The 15,489-nt window shown below is 50.7% G+C and overlaps 2 pseudogenes; both read right to left on the reverse strand.

Annotated features, from left to right (window-relative positions):
- Window positions 1-301: 301 nt before the first annotated feature.
- LOC123825415 lies at window positions 302-2,975 on the reverse strand (annotated as a pseudogene).
- Window positions 2,976-3,049: 74 nt separating this feature from the next.
- Window positions 3,050-10,863, reverse strand: LOC123825419 (annotated as a pseudogene).
- Window positions 10,864-15,489: the final 4,626 nt, after the last annotated feature.

Consider the following 15,489-nt stretch of genomic DNA (forward strand, 5'->3'; position numbering starts at 1 on the left):
GCTCAGACTATACCCATGCCGCCCCTAGAATGTGGTGAACCAGCCACAGCTGGGCTTATGCTGCAGGGGGCAAGGGGACTTCAGAAGCAATGAGTAGGCCTCAGGTCACTGGGGATCCTGGGACTAGAGGCCCATTAGGCCCTCCACAAAGTCTACCTTACCCAGAAGCTTCATAGCCAGCACACACAAGAATGTTTCACCCACTGTCTATAGGTTTGCCAAAGGGTGGAGGGGTGGGGTGGCTCAGGGACAACAAGGGACACTGAGCCTGGCTATGAGGGATGGGTCAATCACTGTGTAGTCACTTCCCACTGCCTCTCTTCTGTACCACCACTGGCTCAGACAGTGTCTGCTACTGAAGATGCTCAAATGGCTCTCCCACAGAGACTTTGAACAGAGGGATGGAATCTTACAGGGGCAAGATGGGGTTACAGTTAGGCACACTTGGGAGAGCAGAAATCTAAATGCCTTTAGTCAAACACCAAGAAGAACTGAGCATGAGAGGACTGGGCCCCTCAGTCTTTGCCACAGTGTCAAATGAGGCTGCTTGCCACCCCTCAGGCTTCAGACCAGAGGGTAGTACCCTGTCCATGAGACAGGGACCACCTTCCCTTGGAAATGCAAGAATCAGGTGCCTGTCCTTGGTTCCCCTGCTGTGGGGCCCTGTGGTCACAGATAAACCAAGCAGAGGGAACAGGGGCAACCAGCTGCTGCACCATGGGTGGCGTTCTCTGTCCCAGAAGCTACCACAGTCTCCACACTCCACTGTCCTAGGGGACAGACACAAGAAGGTCTAAACTGGGAAAATCCTGGGGGATGTTAAGTGGCTAAGTAAACCAACGGTGCCAAGACTCCAGCTCTTGTCACTAAGAGTCCTTCTGTCCCTGAACGTATGAAGAGGGCCAAAGGGTCAGAACCATGAGGGGAGGGAACATGCCATGTGGAACATACAGGACTGTGGTTCCAGCTGGGCAGCCGTGCAGAGGCAACTCTTTCCCAAGCCCACCTGGTGTGGCAGCCCCTCATCCAGGTTACCCATAAGGCAGTGCACTTTTCTACCCCATCCATCTGCTTGGCCATTGTGACCAACCTAGAGGGCAGAGCAGTTGGCATTCACACATGCTCGATTTCTCCTCCAGAAGCCTCTTCAAAGCTTCATCCAGTGTCAGGCTGACCCACTCAGTCTCCTCCTCCTGGATGACAAACTCCTGTGCAGGCAGATAAAGGGCATGTGGTGAGGCTAGGCAGCCAGCCACTGGGGTCCATAAGCACAAGGAAGTCCAGACTCAAGGCCTCAACTTGTATTTGTCATAGATTGCCACCCTTCTCTTGGGGTTGTCTGGGTGTACAGGGGGTCTTGGTCAATCTACAACAGCATCCCTTGCTTCAGGTCCATCCCAAACTTGGAGCACTGGTCCTCCTTCAGGATCTGATAGGAAGCTATGGATGGAGGCAGGTGCTGCTGGCAGGATCCTACCCACCCTGCCAGCCAGCCCCACCCAGATCCTCCCCAGCAGATGGCAGCCTCCAGACCAGAAAAAAGGAAGGAGCCAAAAGTGGAAAGTAGGAGGCTGTATTCACTTGGGCTCTGGTGGGCAACATAGCAACAAACTCTTCTATGGGCAGAAAGCACTCACTGGGGCTGCCCAGAAAGGGACATGGTCCCATTCACGTTTCACTGGAGACCCTCCCCTCCAGAGACCAGTGTGCCTCAGTCCATGCTGATCTAGTCTCCCTTCTCTGACTGGCAGTCAGAGCCCTCTTGCCTTCAAGATGTAGAGGTCAAACCGTAGGCCTCATCAATGAGACCCAAGGTGTGCAGTCACAGTCACTGAGGACTTTGTGTTCAGGATCTCGCCACAGAGCTCACACTGAAACAACTGTGGCTTCCACACTTTCTTCACCCTGTTTGAGAGCCAAGAGATCAAGAGTCCTCATGAGTGTTGTTGCTTCTCCCAACAGACCCAAATGGGGACCAGGGTGTACAGACCCAGGATGTAGACTTGGTTGTCCATCTAGAAATCAGCTTCTTCCCAGCCAGCTTGGCACCCTCAGACTTTGCCAAGATTGCTGGTGTGTGTTTCAGATACACCACACACACAATCATAACCCCATGGTTCACAAGTCAACACATTCCACACTAAGGGCCAAGAAAGTAAAGGGAGATACGACTTGGGAGGACTCCCCCAGAGGACTTAGCAATTCCTACAGGCTTTTGACCAGAGGAAACAGGGGTTGGATACATACTTGGAGAACTGTGCTTAGGTGAGTGTGTCAGAATAATGAGGAGGTGGTAGTGCCAGCCTTGTGTCAAGAGAAGTGACAAAGGCAAACTATGGTCAGTCAAGCTGACAGGTGACTGCAGACTTCCCTCTTCCACCTCCCTCCCCATCCTTATACTTGATTCATGACACAACCCTAGGACCTCTGCACTTGCTGTTCCTGATATCAACATCACCTTGTCTCAGAATACCCAGCTGGTTTTACAAAGAGTAGCAGTCCCTGGAATTGAGGGAGCTGTCTCCATCAGACTGTAAAGCCATCCTGGGGCTGGTCAGCCTCCATTTTGCCTTCCAGGTAGCTCCGGAGTCCAGCACGGTTCCCAGGGCAGCTAAGGCTCGGGAAGTATCCCCGCTGCCACAACCCCCTTCTACGACGCCTGCCCTGCTCATCCACCTTGTCCTTATTGATGTATCTGTGGCCCAGGATCCAGCCCTTGCCATCCCAGAGCCCCAGCTGGGACTCCTGTGGGTAGTGAATGGAAATGAGCAATCTTCCACCTGCTCCCACTGCTGGTTTTCCGGGTTTCTCTTGAACTTAGCTCAGTGTGGTCTGTAGTGCCTGGAGGTTGGGCGTGGTGGTGGTGCCTGCGTCTCTTCCAGTGAGCAAAGGTAGCTCTGGGGCAGGTGGGAGCACATGCTTCCCTGGAGCAGGAGCTACTTCCATATAAAGGCAGGCAACTTGTGCAAGGGCATCACAGCCACCTGGCAGGAGGTAGAAGATCAGAGTCACGCTGCAGCCCTGCTGATCCCTGGACTCTCACACTGTCTCAACACCCAACCCCGGCCTTGAAACTCTCACGCTGCCCAGGCTCATGATCTTGACTCTGCAAGGCGACAACTCTGGATGCAGACTGCCTGAGGTACCTGAGTACCTGTTGGATCTCTGCCCCACTGGAACCGAAGTTGTCCAGTGCTACCTGCTCTTTAAACACCATGGACAGACCACAAAGCTGGACTATCTATTCCAATCTCTCCCACTTTTCCGCCTTCAGGGACCATGGAAAATGCCCTGCGAAGACAGCGGCAGCCCAAGACACCGTGGTCAAGTGCAGCCCGTTTTCTGTTTTCTTGGAGCAGCAGCCCAGGGAGCAGGGCTTGTCATCCTGGGCCCAATCTCCTTTCCTCCCAGGAGCACACACACACACAAAAATGTAAAAACTCTTGCATTGAAATGTAACTGTAGAATATTAAATTCACCAATCACAGCAAAATCAGAGCTACATAAAAATGGTAATGTCTTAAATTTTACCCCCAGTAGGACTTTACATAAATGTTTCCCCTTTATAAGCTTAGAGAATGCTATCATGGCCAAGTTCAGGATGACTGGAAGTATGAGAAGCTTCTAGGGAGGTCGAAATTTGGGCAGGGCCCAAAAGGGAAGCTCCCAGTGCTCTGACTGTGGGCCACAGTGACTCCAGCTTCCCATGGCCCTGCTCCACATCCCTCATACAGATAACAACAGTCCCCTGTGCTCTTGCCTTGGGGAGGGCAGGGGCAATCAGCCGCCCTTACCCTGCTTCCCCTACAGAGGAGAGAGAAAGGCTTGGGGCGAGGGGGCTAATGGTATGCAACTGAGGCCAGTCTTGTGGTTTAGGCATTTCTTTCTGAACCTCAGGTCCCATGCTCACCCAAGGCTCTAGGTGAGAGAAAGTCTTTTCTCACCTAGGATCAGGCTGGAACAGGTGTGCATAGGTGTGGGGTATGTGTGGGTAGGTGTAGGCTAGTGTGAGCAGGCACAGACAACTATGGGATAAACCTAGGCAGGTGTAAAGATGTGTGGGGCAGGTGTAGGGAGGTATGTGCAGGTATGGGAAAGGTGTGGGGTGAGTATGTGGTATGTGTGGGCAGGTATGGGGAAGGTATGGGACAAATGTAGGACAGGTGTAAGGCCGGCGTGAACAGACAAGGGGCAGGTATGGGACAGGTGTAGGGTAGGTGTGGGAATAGGTGTAGCAGGTACAAGACAGGGACAAGGGAGGTGTGGGACAGGAGTGGGACAGGTATGGGAAAGTTATGGTCAGGTATGGGAAAGGTATGGGACATGTGTGGGCTGGTATGGAACAGATGTAGGCAGGTGTGGGTCAGGTATGGGACATGCATATGGGCAAATGTGGGCAAGGGAGGCCAAGATCAGAAGGCGATATCTCTGGAGGTGCCTTTCTGTGCTTACATGAGGGGATTGGAGGTATGTGGCTATAGTGAGGAAAAGGCATTTACTCTTGCTCTGCAAGGGTACTCTCTAGCCTCAGCAGAGTGGGATGGGCTCTCAGAGGAAGACACAGGGCTGGGAAGTCAAGGAGAGTGTCCAGAGGCATCCAGGCCTAGCCCTCACCTGCCTTGCAGCTGAAGCCCACACATAGGTAGTCATGTCTGTGTAGTAGGAGGCACTGATCATTCTGGTCCATGGTCATTCAAGCAGAGCATCAAGTACAAGGTAGTCTCCATGAGCACCAAAGCCTTATCTCACTCCCTGTGAGAAAGGGACCATAGGAGGGCTTGCTGCCAAGGTCTGCTGACCAGTCCCTGCCATGAACCCAGAACTGAGGCCTCCAGGCTCTGAGACATGGAGGACAGCAGTTGTGAGATTTGCAGAAGTCAAGATGCTCTTTCCCCTTCACGCCACACTGCATCCCAGTCTATCTAGAGATGTGCCCTGAACTGGTCCCCTTCCTTGTGTCCTGGATCCCAGGACTTCCTGAGGAGAAGTGGCCAGGTGTAGAAGGGGAGTCCTTTGTAACTTCCAGAAGACAACTTACCCTGTGTGGCTTACAGGAAGTTGGATCACTTCCAAACTCAGGTGCAGGCAAAATAATCATAGTCCTAAAGGCAGTGATTCAGCCATTTGGCAGCTCTGAGAGGTTCTCATCCTAGCCCTTAAGATTACTTAGGACTTATAGGGCAGGCAAGCTTCAGGGAGAGGTAACAGTTGTCTGTCTCTGGGTAGGGGATGATAAGGTTGGCCTTACGAGACAAGGTGCTCAAAGACAGGGGACAGCCCTGGAAGAAGGCTGCAGGAGGAGCAGAAAGGCCTGGTAAGAAGGGGCTGGAAGGACTGGGTTGAGTCACTTAGCCAGACATCCTGTCCATACTTGTGGTACAGTTGGGTGAAGTATTGAAGCTCAGGAAGGGTGAGGCAGCACTCACGTAGACCATTACCAAGGTATTGTTGGAAATCACACTCTAAAGGGACAGCCATGCAGTGTCAGCTCTAAGTTCCATGTTTGTGTCTCCCACTGGACAAGGGCCTACATTGGATTCTCCCCTCTAGGCCTGGAAATACCTGGTCTTTGATCCTAGTTGCAGTCCCATTTCCTCAGGCACACCTGCTCACAGGAACCTATAAAACATGCCTCTTTTCCTGCAAGTGGTGCCCCTTTTCTGGCCCAATGCCTGTTGGGATCACTCTGTTGCCTGAAAGGCCAACCTAACCCAGTGTGCACGATAAAGTCAATGCAGGAAGGCCTGAGCAGCATCACTCAGTCTGGGAAGGTCTGAGCCTTGAGCTGAGCCCAGCCACGAGGCACTCACAAACTAAGGTATTGTTTTTGCCCACTGGGAGATGGTGAGGGAGCCCCCACTGTCCATGGCCATGTTGAGTTGCAGCCGCATCACCGAAGGCATGTCAGACTGCACCAGCACAGAGACCCTGTCTAGGGGCCTGAAGTGCACAGACACCACATCCATGTCTTCCTGCATAATCTGGTAGCCCATGAGGTAGAAGGGGCCCACCACCCACACTGCTAGTCCTGCCCAGGTCCTAGTAGCCAGGACTTGGGAGCAACAGAGCATTGGAAGTGTTGCAGCTCTGGATTGGACTGCTCTGCAGAAGATCCTGGAAGTTTAGAATCCAAGATTAGCAGGCTGTCAGGAGGACAAAGGGCTCAGCTGCAGGAAGGGCTGGGGATAAAAGTCAGGGGCCGGGGCCACCCTCTACCCTGCCTTTCCCATGCAGCCTACCTGTGAGAGCTGCTATAGTGCTGAAAACCACCAATACTTGGGGCCCTGCCAGGCTCTTGGCCATCACTTGCAACCACCAGTCCCAGGGTGGTGAGGGCAACAGCAGGCAGCAGACTTAGGTGGAGCGAGTGCAAGTAAGCACCTTCTGAAAGTTACTGGGCAGGGTAGCTGTACCCACAATGACACACACAGAGCAGCTTAGGCTCCTGTTGGACACACAGCCCTGCAGCTCCAGCAACAGTTACTGGGTTGTACTCAGAGACAAAGATACTGCAGCCAAGGGGCATGGCCTTGCTCAGGCTTTGTGGCTTCCAATGACCTCCCTTTATTGCTCACACTTAGGGTGGTGGCCGTGCTTCTCAGCACAGCCCCAGGACTCAGAAACTCACCTTTTTAATCCATAGTGAAGATAGCACTACCACCCACTCCATCAAAACCAGAGGCTGGGCCTCCCCCAAGACCCCCACTCATTTTAGGTAGGTGGGGTAGGTGAGAAAGGTCTATGGAAAGGGTACATCGGGCTTCAGGGTGGAGAGAGACCTTGACTACTCACATGACCAGTACGTCAGGTTGGAAGATGTAAACACAGATGGGAACAAAGCCCTAGAAAGAGAATGAGAGATGGGGGTGAGATTGGAAAGGACCAGAGATCTCAGGTTGGGGGTGGATGGTGGGAAGACAGGGCTGCGGCAGAGCCTAGACAAGGTCTTCCCTGAGGAGGTAAATAAGAAGGACCAGTCATTCCTGTCCAGAAGTGTCCTGCATCTCCATCCCCAGAGAGCAGATACACCTTCACCTCAATCTTCTGGGATGAGGGGGGCAGTTGGGCAGCCACAAACCAGTTCACAGGTGCTGGGTAGGAGATGCTGAAGGAAGTGTTGCTATGGAGTATCTTGACAAAGAAGGAGGGCTGCACAGAGTTGTTGGCAGGGAAACGGCTACCCAGTGGGTTAATGACCAGAGGGAGTGGGTTGATGACCAGAGGGGCACTATAGAGGAAGTACCTGGAGGTAGGGATAGTAGAGTAGGCATCAAATGTGGACCTTGGGCCAGGCTTGGCAAGGGGCAGGCAGGCACATAGACAGTGATCTCTACATTTGCACATGTGGAACTGCCACTCTGGGGCACTTGCAGCAGCCAGCACAGCAGTACAGTATCCAGGGCCACTCAGAACTGGGAGTCCGATGCTGCCATACCAGCTATAGAAATAGCTTTGGTGGGGACTGCAAGAACTGCTCAGACACCAGCCTGATGTCTATGGGAAAAGGCACTGCCAGCCAGACCAGGGGCACCCTGAGGTTGTCTGCACCTCCATATGGGAGGTAGACAGAGAAATTCAGCGGCCCTTCTGCCCCAGCATGACTCTAGAGAGAATGAACAAGGGAAGCCATGGTGAGCAGTTCCAGAGCCCTTGGGATGTCCAGAATTCCAACTTTGACCTTGGCAAAGGTTACTGCACCTCTCCAGCCCCTGGCAGTTGTCTCTGGCAACTGGCCCCATATGACAGGTGAGGGAGTTCAGGTCTGCAGGCTAGCCACTTGCTCAGGCCCATAATGACTTGGGACAGCGCTGGAATAAAGCTTGAATCATTGTCATGCAGACAGGTGGCAAGCAGAGACCCTAGGGTGGAGGGGACCCCAGGTTGGAAGTCTTGCCAGGTACAGCTGGCTCTATTTTCCCATGGGCATACACCCATGCAAAATGGCACAGGGATGAGGCAAGGCCCAAGGCAGACAAACTGCCCATGGCTGCACCTGGGGTTCCCTGTGCCCCAATCCCTGCACTGACTCTCAGGCCCCTACCTCTGTGCCTGAACTCCACACTACTCCCTTCCCCTACACACTTCAAAAATCTGCCCTCATGGCTCACTCTTTGTCATACCAGCATTTCTGGAACCAGTTCTAAGGATCTTCTGGGACTCAGCACAGAGGCTGCTCTCCACCTGGGTAAGGCCCCTATTGGAGTGTCCACTGACTAGGGCACAACCTCCATGAAAGCATGGGCCTGGGTCCCACAGTGTAATCACCTGCCTCATGAGTGGGTGAGGGTGCCCACCCAGAACCCTCCCTGTTGGGGCTCCCACAGTAAATAGGCATGTCTGCACTGCCATGGATGGACAATGAGGCCTGGGATCCAGCCACAAGTTGCCTGAGCTGGATGGCAAGGATCCTGGCCCTGGTACCAGTATCATGCCCCATTTGATCTTGTGTGTCCCTTTCCCTCTCTGGGTCCCAGTTCCCTTATGATTTGGCTGAAGTTAACAGCATCTGCCTTTGGGTACCCCTTCTTTCCAAGGTTGATGGATGTTAAAGTGCTTCTGGAAGTATACACTGTGGACACAGTAGTGTGCAGTGTCACTCTCCTCAAGCTGGAGGTGCCTCCCTGTGCCCTGCTGGGAGAGTTGCTGGCTCATACAACCACAGCAGCAGGTTCTGGGCCCCTTCAGTGAGCCAGGTGAGCAGGTAAGGAAGCTGGGTGAGCAGCCTCCTGACCCTCCAATGGAGGAATCTTGAGAAAATATCATAGACCACTTGCAAAGCTAATCTGAGCTACAGAGGATCTCAACTTGGGGGGCCAAGCAGAGGTAGGCTCCATGTAGGGCAAACTCTTGGTGTCTACTGACCACAGAGTTCCGCATACCAGGTTGTGGCCTGTGGAGACTAGGAATCACTGAATTAACAAGCTTTTCTCCTGAGATTGCTGCAGACCCTAGGATAACATGGCAAGGGCCAAACAATCTAAGTGCTGGGAGGTGAAGCAGGATAGCTCCCCATCTGACCTCAGGACCATGGGGCCTTAAAGAGAGAGTTAGCCAGAAGGGCACCCAGCATCTGGATGGGGCCTTGCAGGGGATGTCTCACTGCAGTGGACAGCCCTGACACGAGAAAGGCAAAGCCTTCTGGCCCCCACCATCCCTAGAGCATCAGTATGAGGACATCTGGAACCCAGATGGTAGCTGTGAAGTTTCAGCATGTGGAAAAGAGATAAGAGAATTGCTGAAGGTCACCTGAAGGAAGACCCAGTGGTCCCCTATTCCCAAGGCTACCCAGCCCCTCCAGCACCATACCCCAAGGTCTGAAGCCCCATCTCCCTGCCCAGGATGCCCACATTGTTATTTCAGTAAACTTATCAGGGCATTTACACATCAGTCTGAGTCATGTGAAAGTCACATGTCTTATAACAGGGAGGAAGGGCCAAATGTACCACTGCCCTTCTCCACTGCCCTCTCCAAGTACACAAGGTTGGGGAAAGAACAAGAAGGTCCCTGAGACTTTCCTGGAAAGGTGAGGGTACCCTGTCCCATACCCTCCAAACCAGGACTGGCACTCTGTGCAGAGTCCTTGCACACCCACAGGTCCCAGAAGCCAGAGCTATACTGCTGCCTGCCCCTTGAGCAGGCCTGGGAGGTGAGGAGCTGCCTCAGATTTTCCATCTTCATAAACTGCACACCAGTGTCTGATTACCCTACACCAACCCCTAGGATGGAGAAAAAGGAGAAAATAAGGGTGGGAGTATCTAATGGAGCAACTTAATCAGGAGTCATCTCTGGGAAACCACCTTTCATTTCAAGCTCAGAAACCAAAGGCAGAGTCCTGAAAGAAATAGAAGTTTGGAGGAGGAAGATGTCAAAAAAGGAGAAGCTGGGAGCAGAAAATCAAGGGGAGCTAGTTGCAGACTGTGCTGAATAATCTGCCTACCTGCCCAGGGGGACAGCATCTGGGCCCCTGCAGCACTGCCATCCTGGCCACAAGGCCACCTAGTCTTCTCAGGCCATGAGTCAGGGGGTCTTATATGCCTGGGGCTTGGGGCTCACTCCCAAGCCCTAGATATAAACCTGATGGGCAAGCACCTCCTGGTCTAGCCACTATCTTGGGTCACCAAAGGTTGGGGGCTCTCAAGGGAGTAGAAATGCCAAGGTAGAGAAGAAGTTCACCAACCACTGAAGCAACCATTTCCTCAGAGCCACCCTAGCCTACCAGGCCCTTCAGTGAGTGCCTCCAAGAAGAAAGGCCAGTTGTTGAAAGTGACTGCATAAAGGTTGGTGGTCACTGTTGGAGGGGCGGAAACATAACGCTCACCTGGGTCTCTGCTCCAAGATCTATGCCACTTTCTCCCAACTCTGCCCCTTTCCCCAGACCAGATGCCCCCGCCCCCAACCAGTCACACTGCCTAACCCTTCTTTTCAGGGGCCTTGCAGCTGGAGTCCCAGCTAAGCCCCCCTGGATCCCTCTATCCTCAGGTCCCAGCGTGCTCCAGTTGGACCCAATCTGAACGCTTTGGACAGAAGGAAATAGAAGGGAAGATGCGCTCCAAGGGGCCTGTCTGGCCGAACCCAGCCCTGGAGCCAGAAGAGGGGTCGAGCACGTCCTTTACACCCCCGACTACTCACACAAGCAAGGAACTGGCTTGAGCCCCCAACATGAGTTGGGGACCTGGGCACTACGCTTGCTCCTGGTGAGCTCACAAGTATCCCAAAGTGAGTCACAATTCTGGCCCTGGCCCCTGCCATCTCCCCTACCCCAATTTTTCTAATGTTGCAGGCGGCAGAAGGAAGGGACCAAGAGAGCGGCAGCAGCAGCAATAGCAGCAGCAGCAAAGGCCCCGCCAGCGGCCACTGCGCCATGTGTCCCCAACCCTGCCAAAGGCTGTGCACTCCACCAGAGCTAAACACACAGCCTTCCCCTCCACTGCCCCAGCAGCCCCAGATTCCACTATGGGCCCTGCCTCTGCCACTGCCACAGGCTGTCATAGTCCAGGCAGGCCTGAGCCACAGGGTCACAGGTGTGCACAGGTAACCAGGTTCTTAGTGATCGAGGACAAAGAATTGAACCGAACACACAAAGTTTATAGCATAAAGAAAGAGGGAAGGTTTATTAAGTGATAGTACACTCTACAGGACACGGGAGTGAGCCAGCTCTGAGCAGAGAAGGGACACGTGGGCTGGGGGATTCTATTCTTATAGGGGCAGAAGCCCCCCTGCTAGTCTTTGGTGGACTTTTCCTGCCCAGGTACAAGGAGTTGGATTTCAAAGCTACTGCGCGTGTGTGGTTTCCCATGACTTTCTTGATTGGCTACTGGAGAAGGGAGTCCCACAATGTTATTTCATTATAATGATATTATAATGAATCAGGGGTAGCATGCAGGCACATTCTATGATTCAGGGTTATCCCAGAAAACAGGAACAACCCATCTTAGGGGGTCTTTGTCATGTATAGATGTTTTCTACCTCAGCCCTGCGGGGCCTCTGGAGCTTCCTTCCTGACTATCTCCTGCCTCAACTTCCCCCTGAGAGACATGGTTCTCAAAAATCTTTTTGGGGTTGTTGAAAGATGAAGATCCATCTTCCATAGCTGCTTCAGGCTTGGATTGGACAGTAGACCCTGCCTACTGAGAACCACGGAACTCTTGCCCTATTCTATCTAGAGGTTGAAGAGGAATTCCTGAGGCCACTGCAGATGCTGTATGTTGGTCAGCTTCGACATCGTTCTCAGGGATTGGTTGGAAACTTTAGAGCGTCATCAGTTTGACGTGGAACTGCTTAAGTCTAGAAGAAACAAATTTAACAAGTAAATTAAATAAGCAAGGTCCTAAAAGTAGTGAAACCAGCAGTGTTATTAAGGGCCCTAAGAAGGGTAATAACCATGTTAAGCCAGGGAACCAGGAGGTCAGGGCTTCCTTAATCCCTTGGCCCTGTTGATTATACTTATGTAGCCATTCTGCCTGTTCATAAATTTTCCTTATGTTAGTTTCAATCATTCCAGAGTTATTTACATAGGTGCAGCAGGTTTTATTGATAACAGCACATACCCCTCCTTGTTCTGCTAGAAGATAGTCAAGGGCAAGGCAGTTTGCCAATGAGTCTACTGATCTTGAGAGTCCAGCTAGAGTACCAGCAGTATCTTTGGAGATTTCTTCTATAATCTTAGTGAGCTCCCTTAGAGTGGCCTCATGATAGGCGAAGCCTCCCCAGGGGGCTGCAGCAGCTATAGTGGCAGCAGCTCCAGCCACTACTAGACCAAAATCTTGTCTTTTTCTGCTGAGAGATGGACTCCCAGGACCCATGGTTATATTTATAATGGTAAGGTCTTGGGGTGCCAAGGTCCCTAAGGTACAGTCACCTCCATGTTTAGAGTTGCTGAGACGAGTATAAGCAATAGCTTCTTGAAGTTCTGAATGATCCGTTAGCCAGTGACTGGGAGTCCCACATAGCCAGATGAGCCCCTGGGGTGCTGCAATAACTGTGGCATTAGTAGAGTTATATTTGTTAAGGAGGGCATATGGCAAGGGGGAAAGGCAGTCCTTAAAAGGGCCTAAGTTATTTCCCTGATCTTCGCCCCCTGCAGGAGGTGGTAGAAATTTTGCTAATGCTCCTTGAAGAGATTGGTTCAATTTCCAAGTAACACATTTAGAAGTATCATTTGTATCTGCATTGTGAGTTTTGTCAAAGCAACAATGGGTACTATTAGGAATACAGTTAGAATCATAATTCGAGTAGCATACTATATGTGACCAATTTAAAGGCTTGAAAATTCCTTCTTCAGAAAGATTCTCTAGAAAGCTGGAACTTGAAAGAGAAGCCAGGGCTTGAAATGGGTCAATGGCCCTTGTATGAGTATTATTATAACATGGGGTACATCCCATCGTACTGTCGCACTTAAGAGAGGTGCTGGAGTAATTAAATGGCTTTAATCCTAGTGGGGTCATATGGAAACACAAAGGAGGATTTCGCTCCCATCTGACTCTTAAAGAAAAAGAGGAACATGTGTAATTGGCGGAGGAATTCAAAGCACTGATTAAGGATCCATTAGCTATTGGGTAGGCTTTTATATGAGTATTATATCTGGAAGGAGTTTCCGGGTTAGGATGACATATCCAACATTGGGCCAGGTTTTCTCCTGCTGCTAAGGTTCAAGAAGCATTCACTAGAAAATTTTCATCCCATTCCACTATACAGGGTGCAGGCAAGTAGAGAATGGTTAATAGAAACAACAAAGACATTTTCATTTTAGACAATCCACCCAGATATGATTCCACCCAGAAGGAAGTAAGCAAGCCTTTATATGAAGCAGAGGACCAGTATGAATAGGAAGTTTTCAAGAAGTGCAACTATCCAGAACAATGGTGATTTTAGTGCACTGCTATTGGTTATTACTTATCTTTTTAGGGCTTCCTCCTTTTGAACAGGAACCTGAGGTCTTCCAGTGGCTCACAGGTATAGTCTGGGCTTTGGGTCTCCAGCTGGTCCTGAGTCAGATTGGGATCCGTGGGGGCTAGTTTTACCCTGGAAATATGAACCCAACTATCGACCCCTAAGAGTTTCACAGCCATAGGGGGTACTCAGGGCTACCTGGTAAGGCCCTTTCCATTTAGGGTTGAGTTGGTCTGCTGGTGATCCCTCCTTCCAGGTTTTAAGGAGTACCCAGTCTCCTGGAGATATGGCAGTTTGAAAATTCCCTTTTGGGGCTGGTAAAACTTTATTTCCATATTCCTGTAAAGCTTTCTGCACTTGTTCCTAAGTTTATTATATACTTAATTGCTTGATGGGTTTCTGTATCAAATATTATATCTAGAGTCAAACAGGGCCAGGCATACAACATTTCAAATGGACTGAGTTTAGTATTGGCCTTAGGGGAGCCCCTAATTCTCATGAGGGCTATAGGTAGTAATTTAGCCCAGTTTTCAGAAGTCTCTTGACAAAGTTTTGATAATGTCTTTTTTAAAGTTTGATTTGCTCTTTCTACCTTTCCAGAGGACTGTGGTCTCCAAGCAGAGTGCAGATAATATTTTATGCCTAGAGCTTCAGAAACTGCTTGAGTGATCTTAGAAGTGAAGGATGGCCCATTATCACTTTGTAGGGATCGTGGGAGACCAAACCTGGGTATTATTTCCTTTAGGAGAGCCTTTACTACTTCTGTGGCCTTCTCTGTCCTTGTCAGAAAGGCCTCAATCCATCCAGTAAAGGTATCTACCAGGACCAGTAAGTATTTGTATCCTTTACAAGGAGGCATTTTGGTAAAATCAATCTGCCAGTCCTCTCCAGGATAGGTCCCTCTTCGCTGAATAGGTTCTATCAGCGGAGGCAGGGATGGCTTTTGCCCAGGGTTGTTATAGGCACAAAGAGTACAAGCCTGGCAAATATTCTTTATGGTAGTAGCTATTCCCCTACCTATGAATAATTTGTTAACCATTGTCATTGTATCATCCCTTCCAATGTGGAAGGAGTCATGCAAAGCCTTTAAGAACTTCCACTGGGAGGCTTGAGGAAGGAAGAACCTTTGGCCAATATATATCCAGGGTCCTTCATGGACACCTCCTTGCTCCAAAGCCCAAGATATTTCCTCAGATGCATAGTTGGGCTTGATATCTGAGACATTTACAGGGGGGAATAAAGCCATTTGTCTATCAGTCCCTAGCGCTGCTTTCTTTGCTTCTTGGTCTGCTCTCCTATTTCCCTGAGAGATATGGGACATATTCTTTTGGTGGCCTTTGCAATGCATAACTGCCACTTGCTTAGGGAGCCTAACTGCTTCCAATAAATTTAAAATTTCTGATCCATGTTTAATAGGGGAATTCTTAGCAGTGAGGAGCCCTCTTTCTTTCCAGATGGCAGTATGAGCATGCAGAACAAGGAAGGCATATTTGGAGTCTGTATAGATATTGACCCTTCTTCCCTGTCCTAGGATGAGAGCTCGGGTAAGGGCTATAATTTCAGCCTTTTGGGCCGAGGTTGAGGGTGGAAGGGGTTGTGCCTCAATGGTGTTATATAAACTAACTACTGCATATCCTGCTTTTTGCTGCCCATTCTGTACAAAGCTGCTCCCATCAGTGAACCACTCATCATCAGGGTTTTCTAAGGGCTGGTCTAATAAGTCAGTCCTGCTTGATTGAGTGAGACTAATAACGTCTGAGCAGGAATGGATCAAATCTGGGGATGATTCTGTAGGCATTAAGGAGGCTGGATTTAGGGTGTTACAGGTCTTTATAGTTACTTCAGGATTGTCTAGAAGAAGGGCCTGATATTTGGTCAGTCTATTTCCTGTTAGCCAAAGGTGCCCTTTCATTTCTAATACCCCTTGTACCTGATGTGGAGTTAAGACTTCTAACTTTTGCCCAAGAGTTAGTTTACTAGCTTCCTCGGTTAGCATGGCTGTGGCTGCAACTGCTCTTAGACATGGAGGCCACCCAGCTGCTACAGTGTCCAGTTTTTTTGAGAAATATGCAACTGGTTGAGGTTCATTCCCTAGTCATT

This window comes from Phyllostomus hastatus, unplaced genomic scaffold, assembly GCF_019186645.2.
Source record: "Phyllostomus hastatus isolate PE091 unplaced genomic scaffold, TTU_PhHast_1.1 phas_contig_64, whole genome shotgun sequence".
NCBI classification, from domain to species: Eukaryota; Metazoa; Chordata; class Mammalia; order Chiroptera; family Phyllostomidae; genus Phyllostomus; species Phyllostomus hastatus.